Here is a 10317-nt window from a genome sequence, read left to right as displayed (position 1 = left end):
CACACACAATGGTGAGACCGTGGGTAGGTTGTGAACTCTGTCGTCACTACCCCTCAAGAGTGACCGAGTGGACGGATGCACCGGTACACCTATCCTCCAACCTCACTATAGGAGGGAGCGCCATGCTCTCATCTCCGGTACACAATGTCGAGCCCGGTGTGCTACCACGCGCTTATCACACTACCCATGAGTGGAGCCTCCAGTGCAGCACCAGCAACCTACACACGTGTGCCACTACCCATGCAATGGTCACGTGGTGTGCAGGTCAATGTAGCCGGCCGATGAGCTCAACAATAATGGAGTCGTCAATCGCCCAGCATGCAATCATGCGATATGGTGCATGCGACTACAGTATGTCATACCTGAACAAATCCTCCTCCATATGTGTAGATGCCAAACAGATAGACACATATATAACAAGGATAATAAACAGCATAAATCCAAAGACATCACATATAACAATAATGTAAGTATCATGAATCCAAGAGCATGTATCACACATGTAAAGCAACCAATCCAGTAGAGTAGAGCACTATAGATATGCATCTCTATGAACATATATACACATGGCAAGAGATAAAATATCCAATCCTGAAGTAAAGCAACTAGCAGATGAAGCATGTGATAGGTATCAACTAGCTAAGCCTAAGAGAGAGAATAATCTACTATCTACCACTAGTAAGTATATATAAGCTACACATATCATAAGACATTATCAAAAGATAAGTCAAAGGGTACCCGCCTCCAATAGAAGGTACAGTCAATCCAAATCCGAAGTCGAGACGCCCGTCTCGAATCAGCGTCCTGTGTCAAACACGTATAAATATTTTATTTAGCTAAATCCAAATGAATAGCTAAATAAAATCCCTAAAACTAAATTAGGGTAAAACCCTAATCACACAACCTCAATCTACATAATTAAATCTAATGGTTAATTAGGGTTAGTTACCTAATCCCTAATCACCAATTAGATTAGAAATCCAATCTTAGATTAAATCCAATAGTTGACTAGGGTTAATTGTCTTAACCCTAATCATTCCATTAATTTAATCTAAGCAATTAAATCTAATCACAATCAACATAACCCTAATTCATCCACAACAGGCATAACCATCTAAAATAACCAAACTACATGATGATCTACAACTAAGATCAATTATCCTATTCCTTACCTCAAATCTAAGGTGATCACCAGTAGATCACAATCAAAGGTGTTGCTGTCGGTTAGGGAAAGCTGCTGGATACACCTCAAAGATCACAACTCCAGCATCACAGCAACAGAACCTCACTGGATTGGATTCAATCGGATCAAGAATCAACAATTCAACACATCAATCCTAATTCAACAACATGTATCAATTACTCCTCAACATACCTCAATTGAGCTGTTGGAAAACAAAGTGATCTGCTGGACCAGACAGGATCCTCAATTAGCAACCGCTGTTGATTGTTGAAACCAAAGGAGCTACTGGTTTAGGTGCTGCCGGAACCACAATTCCAGATCCACAGGACACTCAACCTCACTGGAAATCAATTGGATCACAGTGGAATCAAGCAGGAAGACTACTGATCAAGCATCAACACCTGAAGTCTCTGCCCTACAGCCCAAGCACCACTCACTGGTCTCAACCTCTTCAACCGAATTCCCCACTCAGCCGCAAGAAGAGGAGGACCAATCTGATCGGGAGAAAAATCCAGCACAAGACGAGTCAATACCGAAATAAGAACCCTAATCTAGCTAGAATCCATGAATAGTACGTTAGGGAAGCTTAGTCTATGCATGTCTAGGAAGATATGGCTTCGACCTGGTGCATTTGGCTAAGTGGAACTGACCGAAGCTACCCTTTATGGATCCTAATCAGTTAGACCAAGGTTTTGTACTAAGTCCAGTGGATAGGACTATTTGGAAAACCTTGAAGGCATGGTTACTCTAATGATGTCCAAGTGACTCACCATAGCCCAGAAGTTTATCCAGAGAATGTCTATCAGTTGAACCCAAAGCTAAACCTGAATCTAACACAAGTTAGAAACAAAACCCTAAAATTGAACCTAATTCATCTCACAAAATTATAGGATTCCCTGATTAAAAACATAGATCAGGTGAGATGACTAAGGACCCAATTAAAATCAAATTAAATTAAATCAAATTAAAATTAAATAAAATTAAACCTAATTAAATTAAATTAAATCGAGTCAAAGAAAATTAAATTACAGTAAACTTAATTTTATTTTTAAACTTAAATTTTTTAAAAAATTTATTTTAAAACTAAACTTAATTTTTTTAACTTAAAAATTTATTTTAAAATTAAACTTAATCTTTTAACTTAAAAATTCTTTTTAAAATTAAACTTAATTTTTTTTAACTTAAAAATTTATTTTAAAATTAAACTTAATTTTTTTTAAAAAAAATTCATTTTAAAATTAAACGTAAATTTCTTTAACTTAAAAATTTATTTTAAAATAAAACTTAATTTTTTTTTTAAAACAAAACTTTTTTTTTTTTTAACTTAAAAATTCATTTTAAAATTAAACTTAGTTTTTTTTTAAAATTAAACTTATTTTTTTAACTTAAAAATTTATTTTAAAATTAAAATTAATTTTTTTTTCTTAAAAATTCTTTTTAAAATTAAACTTAATTTTTTAATTTAAAAATTCATTTTAAAATTAAACTTAATTTTTTTAACTTTATTTTAAAATTAAACTTGGTTTTTTTTAAAAAAAATTCATTTTAAAATTAAACTTAATTTTTTTTAACTTAAAAATTTATTTTAAAATTAAACTTAATTTTTTGTAACTTAAAAATTCATTTTAAAATTAAACTTAATTTTTTGTAACTTAAAAAAATTCATTTTAAAATTAAACTTAATTTTTTTAAAATTTATTTTAAAATTAAACTTTAATTCTGTTTGTGTGAAAATTAACTCAAATTTTCACATAAAGTGACCAACCTTGAAAATAATCTTAAAAGAATAAAATTAGACTAACTTTAACTCCTACCTATTGTAGGATATCAGGTGGATTTTGGACAGTGGTTGCTCCAAGCATATGACTGGAGATCACACCAAGTTCACCCAACTTATTTACAAGAGTCTAGGAACAGTTGTATTTGGAAACAATGGCAAACTCAAGGTAATTGGTATAAGTAATATTGAATTAAAAATAGATTTTATTATTACAAATGTCTTACTTGTTGAAAATTTTAAATATAATCTCCTAAGTATAAGTCAATTATGTGACACTAGGTATAAGGTTAAATTTTTATCTATAGAATGCTTAATCAAACATCTAGATAATCCTACTATAAGTCTAAAAGGCTTTAGAAAATACAACATCTATGCAATTAACTTAACCACTTCTTCAGTTAAGTGTTATTTAACACAAAAAGAAGAAACTTGGTTATGACATAGAAGAATGTCACACACAAATTTTAGAAATATAAGCAAATTAAATGTGTCACGCCCCCAGGTAGTCCCTGTCCGAAGAAATTTCGGCAGCATCTCCCCTGTACGACGGACAATATGAAGCTCAGTATACATATATCTCCATACCTCGGCCACACACGGCCGGAATAATACAATACAAAAGAACAAGCCACGCAGTTTATATCAACATTCCACATAATTCAACATATAATCAATCCACGCAGTTTAATAAGGAAAGACGATATAAAATCTCGAAAATATATGTACACATCCTACTCCACTACATCGAAGAAAACCAAATCCACGAAGTAATGAAAATATCTGCAGCGGAAAACAATAGTAGTAAACCCGAATGTTCAATGTCCACAATACAACCCACAATACAAGTATTTAAGATGCAAAAGCAGAATAAATCCGACAAAGAAAATCCTCGCGACAAAGGGGCTAGCGACTGGAATCTCTCCTGACGGCCTCAACCTGAAAAATAGTAACAACGGGGTGAGTTCAAAGAACTCAGCTGGTAAACCAATAGACATGTACAGCAATATATATCCACCAGTAAAAACCTAAGGTACAGTCTCCTAAACCATATGATCAATAGTACAGTTCTCTAACCATACAATCTATATAGTACAGTCTCCTAAGTATAACAGGTATGCAAGACTAAATAAACTGCAGTAACCAACAATAAGCATGCAATACAATATACTGCAAGAATATAAAAAGTGCATAACTGAAATAAACTGTACTCACCTGCGAGGCTCGGGCGAATGACTGTGAGCATACACAGATAAAAATAGTCAGAGCAAAAGCATATAACCTGTATGCATGTCAATCATATGCAATCACCAAAATGCATCAATCATAAATAATGCAATCTGTGCATATGATGCAAATGACATGTCCTGGTCATCCCTACGCCAGCCATGTCACACACAATGGTGAGACCGAGGGGGTAGGGTTGCACTCTGCATCACTACCCCGATGAGTGACCGAGTGGACGGATGTTGTCTGAGTACACCTATCCTCCCGCCTCAAACATAGTGAGGGAGCGAACGCCTCATCTCCCGACGTAATGACGGGAGGGACCCTGTGCTACCACGCCCCGCCACGCTACCCACGAGCGCCCCTGAGCACTACTGCAATCTACCCTACACACTCGAGTGCCGTGCCACTACCCATGCAGTGAACACGTTGTAGCTAGCCGACGAGCTCAACAATAATGGAGTCGCCAATCGCCCAAGATGCAATCATGCAATATGGTGCATGCGGCCACAGATGTCATACCGAACATAGCCTCCTCCATATATGTGGGTGCCCAAAAGGTATATATATATAACCATGATATAAAACAGCATAAATCCAAAGACATCACATATAACAATGATGTAAATATCATGAATCCAAGAGCATGTATCACACATGTAAAGCAACTAATCCAGTAGAGTAGAGCACTATAGATATGCATCTCTATGAACATATTTACACATGGCAAGAGATAAAATATGCTATCCTGAAGTAAAGCAACTAGCAGATGAAGCATGTGATAGGTATCAACTAGCTAAGACCAAGGGGGAGAATAATCTACTATCTACCACTAGTAAATATATATAAGCTACACATATCATAAGACATTATCAAAAGATAAGTCAGAGGGTACCCGCCTCAAATAGAAGGTACAGTCAATCCAAATCCGAAGTCGAGACGCCCGTCTCGAATCAGAGTCCTGTGTCAACAAACAATATATATATTTTATTTAGCTAAATCAAATGAATAGCTAAATAAAATCCCTAAAACTAAATTAGGGCAAAACCCTAATCACATCAATCACAATCTACCTAATTTAAATCTAATAGTTAATTAGGGTTAATTACCCTAACCCTAATTAACCCACTAGATTAATTCAAACAATTATATCTAATCACAATCAACTAACCAATGACACTTAACCTAATCCATCCAGAACAAGATCATCAAACTAATATTCAAATTCGAAACATGATCTACAACCCGGATCAAATACCTACACATAAGCCTAATTCAATACATTCACATCATGTACTCAACTACTCCTACAAATACCTTAATTAAGCTACTGGAAAGACCTCAATCCCAATTCTTGCTAACACTTTAACAACTTCAGCACATAGAAAATAGAACTCACCTCACTGAAATCAACAATGCATCAAGCCGAAATTCCTTAACTGAGCTGCTGTTGATTGCTGGAACCAGGAAGTCTTCCACAGAACAGGGCCTTACTGCTGGATCACTCGGATCAAGAAGGAAGAATCAACAAGCAGATCACTGATCTCAAATCAAGCAATCCAAGACATCAATCAACCCTTCAAGCCTCTGCCCAACAACTCAATGGATCCCATCATCATCAACCGAAACCTACATCAACCACGAGAAGATGAGGATCAAGGATAGAGTATCGGTAACAACAATCCAGCACCAATTATCCGCAGAGCAGAGCACTGATGATGGATCTAGGGCAGGGATTGCAACAAGAACACAACCACAGCGAGAAAGAAGGTTCGATTGCTTACCTTTGAAGCCCTAATCGCCCCTTCCACGCCGGCGATCGGGTGGCACGGCTCGATCCAGATCCGGCCAGTGAAGAGGTGGATCGCACTATGAGTAGTGCGAGGAGAGAAGAACGGAGGTCGATCGGTTGGGAGTCGACGAATCTTGCTCCTCACCGTGCCCTAGCCACCTCGCCGTTGACGCTTAGCCGCGGAACTCACGGGACAGAACCCCTCGGCCGAAGAAGATCTAGGCTCCGCCGTGCTCCAGCAAGCTCCGACGAACGAGGATGATCGCCAACGGAGAAGCTCCGCTCCCGTCGCCTCCGATTCGTCCGCGAGAGAGAGAACAGAGAAGGAAAAGGGGGATCGGGGAAGAGAGGAGAAAGCTCGGGTTTGGGATCGGCGTTGTAAGGGAGAAATAAAAGGAAAAGAATTTATAATTCAAAACTTTTCCTCACTTAAACGGGTATTCCAAACAGGCCTTATCCGAACCCGAAATTGATCCCCTCAAAACCCTCCGTACGAGCTCCGAAAAATTCCCAGAAAAATTCTAAAAATTCTGGAAAAATTCTATAAGGCCATTTCCCAAATAACCTTATTCATTTAAATTTTTTTTTCCGAGATCTCACAAAATGGATTAGTTAGAGACTTACCAAAGTTACCTAACTTAGACTCAACCATATGTAATGTTTGTCAACAAGGTAAACAGACAAAATCTACTCACAAACCAACTAATCAATCATAAACCGACTCAATATTAGAACTTCTACACCTAGATCTATTTGACTCCCATGGAGTCAAATCAATAAATAGAAGTCTATATTGTCTAGTCATAATAGATGACTACTCGAGATTCACTTGGGTCAAATTCTTAAAAAATAAAGATGAAACTTTGAAATATTTACAAAATTTTGTAAACAAGCTGAAAATGAAAAAGACCTTAAAATCAAAAGAATTAGACGTGATAATGGGGGAGAATTTAAAAATCATAACTTTAATAAATTTTATCTCGAAAATGGCTATCATCATGAATTCTCGTGCCCCAAAACTCCCCAACAAAATGGAATTGTAGAAAGGAAAAATAGAACTCTGCTTGAAGCATCTAGAACAATGCTGAACGAATACAACCTACCTAAGTACTTTTGGGCAGAAGCTGTTAGTACAACCTGCTACGTACAAAATAGAACAACACTAAACAAAACACATAATAAAACTTGCTTTGAAATCTACTATAATAAACAACCCAATATAAAATACTTTAAAGTATTTTGGTGCCCAGCCTTCATTTTAAATACAAGAAAACACCTAGAAAAATTCACATCTAAAGTAGAAAATGAAATCTTTGTAGGATACTCCCTAAACAGTAGAGGCTACAGAGTTTATAATAAGGTTACCTTAAGAATTGAAGAAACTACTAATGCAAAATTTGAAGAATCCAAACAAAACCAAGAACAAACCCAACTTCAACCAATTGAATTTGTTGAAGAAAATACCATTCCTGAAGGAACAAATCAATCTCTAAATCACGAAGAGGAAGAAGAACCTCAAGAGAGTCAATCTCCTAGAACTATTAAAGTCAACCCAAATCATCCAACTAGCCAAATAATTAGTGACCCAGACCTAAGGGTTCAGACTAGGTCATCCTTTAGAAACCTAAGTCAAATTTCATTAATCTCTAAAATTGAACCCAAAATCGTAGCTGAATCCTTGCTTGACCCAGACTGGGTCATAGCTATGCAAGAAGAGTTAGCTCAATTTGAGCGTAATGAAGTTTGGGACTTAGTACCACCACCCAAAAATAAGAAAATAATAGAAATAAAATGGGTATTCAGAAACAAATTAAGTGAAAATGGGGAAATTACTAGAAATAAAACTAGGCTAGTTGCTAAGGGATTTAGTCAAGTAGAAGGACTTGACTATGATGAAATCTATGCCCCAGTAGCCAGATAAGAGTCCATTAGGATGCTACTTAGTTATGCAGCTCACAAAGGGTTCAGATTGTATCAGATGGACGTTAAGTCTGCCTTCTTAAATGGACTAATAAAAGAAGAAGTATACGTAGGACAACCACCTGGGTTTGAAAGTCTAGAACACCCTGACTATGTATTTAAATTAAAGAAAGCTTTATGTGGACTTAAGCAAGCACCTAGGGCATGGTATGAAAGAGTAACTTCTTACCTAATCTCTAAAGGGTTCAACCAAGGCCAAATTGACCCAACCTTATTCGTTAAATTAATAAAAAATGATATTTTTATAGCTCAAATCTATGTAGATGATATAATCTTTGGGTCAACCAATGCAGAATTCTTAAATGAATTTACAAGTTTAATTGGACACGAGTTTGAAATGAGTTTAGTAGGCAAATTGACTTACTTTTTAGGATTACAAATTAAACAAATAAATGAAGGAAACTATATTTATCAACAAAAATACACTAAGGAGTTACTTAGAAAATTCGGAATGGAAAATACTAAAGAAATAAAAACACCCATGGCAGTAAACACAATCCTAGATGATGACCCCAATGGTAAACCAGTTGATTTAAAATACTATAGGAGTGTGATAGGTAGTCTACTATACTTAACTGTAAGTCGACCTGATATTCTATTTGTAGTTAGTATGTGTGTTAGATACCAAACTTGTGCTAAAGAATCTTATTTGACTCAAGTCAAAAGAATCTTTAGATATCTTAAAGGAACAACAAATGTAGGAATTTGGTATCCTAGAACTAACAACTTCGACTTAATAGGATATTCTGACTCAGATTACGCTGGTTGTAAATTAGACCACAAAAGCATAAGTGGAGGATGTCAATTACTTGGTCCATCACTTGTCAGCTGGTTTAGTAGAAATCAACATTGTATTGCTTTATCTACAACTGAGTCAGAATATATAGCTATAGGAGAGTGCATTGCATAACTGTTATAGATGATGCACACCCTAAAAGATTTTAATTTAAATCTTACAAATGTAAAAGTTTTAATTGATAATATTAGTTCAATTAACTTAACAAAAAAAATCCTATGCATCATTCAAGAACCAAGCACATTGAAATTAGACATCACTTTATTAGGGATCATGTTACTAAAGGTGACATTGAACTCAAGTACATTGAGTCCAAGTCAAATTTAGTTGACATATTCACCAAACCCCTCCCTGAAAGTGAGTTTAGTAATCTACGTAGAAAATTAGGGATGTGCTTAATAGACTAGGATTTTCAAAATTTTAAAATTGTTTTCAAAAATGGTTATTTTAAATTCTAGAATAAAAATGCTTTCAAAACCTTCCTATTTTTAGAATTTGAAAAACAATTTTAGCCTTAGATTAGTTCAAATTCCTTAGAAAGCATGTACCCATAGGACTAGTACTTGAGCATCTCACCAACACCTAGGCTTACCTTGTTTGTGATTGACAAACTTAGAAAGGGGTGAGATGCATAGGCCAATTGTCTGGACTTAAGATACTTATTTCAGTGCATCGTTATAAGTCTGGGTATTAAATACTAAACAGATATTAATCAAGTTAAGTTATTCAGCTTAGTCAAACACTAACTGATTACAATGAACTTAACTTGACTAACCAAGTGAAAGTTGCTATCTTCTGATAGTTGGTAAATAACTAATTGGTTAGAAAATTGTTCATTTTTAATGTCAGGTTCAGGGGGAGAAATCAATTTACTTATTTTTCCTTTATTTAAAATGTTTTTGTATTTGAAAAATGCTTTCTTAAACCTATTTTTGAAAACTAACTCTTATAAAATTAAGTTTTGTTAAGAACTAGGCTTTACTTTTTATTGAAAAGTGATTTTGAAAATTAATTTTAACTTAGTTTTGAAAATCAAATTTGAAAATCTAGCTCTGAAAATTTGATTTTACTTAAGTTTGACTTGAATGTTAAATTTTACAAAAATTAGAACTTATGTTCACAATCTAAGTTTTTCAAAGTCGTTGTCCTTAATTTTGAAAATTTAATCTAGCTTAAAAGTTGACCTCACTTATGATGTTGAAAATGAGACTTTACTTAGTTTTGAAAATCTGAATTTTGCAAAATGAGTTTTTATTAACTAAGTTTTGAAAATCTTACTTTTATAAATTATCTATGTAAAACTTATGTTTTTCAAAACATAATTTCTTTTAAAAACTTAGTCATTTTCACAAAAGTTAAAAGTTAAAATCAATTTTTGAAAATGTTGCAAATTGAATTCAGCTTAAAAGTTGACTTAATTTTACTTAGTTTTGAAAATCTGGATTGTTCAAATTACTATCAACTTAGTTTCGAAAATCTTACTTATGTTTAACAAGTCTGTTTCAAACTTCGCTATTTTGAAAAGGTTTTCTTTAAGCAAAAATCTTTAATCATTCAAATTC

The 10317-nt window shown here is 34.6% G+C and overlaps 1 long non-coding RNA gene across 1 annotated transcript; it reads right to left on the bottom strand.

Annotated features, from left to right (window-relative positions):
- Nucleotides 1-742: 742 nt before the first annotated feature.
- LOC121999947 lies at nt 743-1673 on the bottom strand. The gene is made up of 3 exons (XR_006116853.1): nt 1376-1673; nt 1173-1288; nt 743-804 (listed from the first exon to the last, which is right to left on the bottom strand). It is a non-coding gene; the product is annotated as an uncharacterized LOC121999947 (long non-coding RNA).
- Nucleotides 1674-10317: the final 8644 nt, after the last annotated feature.

Source organism: Zingiber officinale, chromosome 7A (assembly GCF_018446385.1).
Source record: "Zingiber officinale cultivar Zhangliang chromosome 7A, Zo_v1.1, whole genome shotgun sequence".
Classification (NCBI taxonomy): domain Eukaryota; kingdom Viridiplantae; phylum Streptophyta; class Magnoliopsida; order Zingiberales; family Zingiberaceae; genus Zingiber; species Zingiber officinale.
Note: the sequence above shows the minus strand (reverse complement) of the source record. Positions and strands in the feature narration are given on the sequence as shown.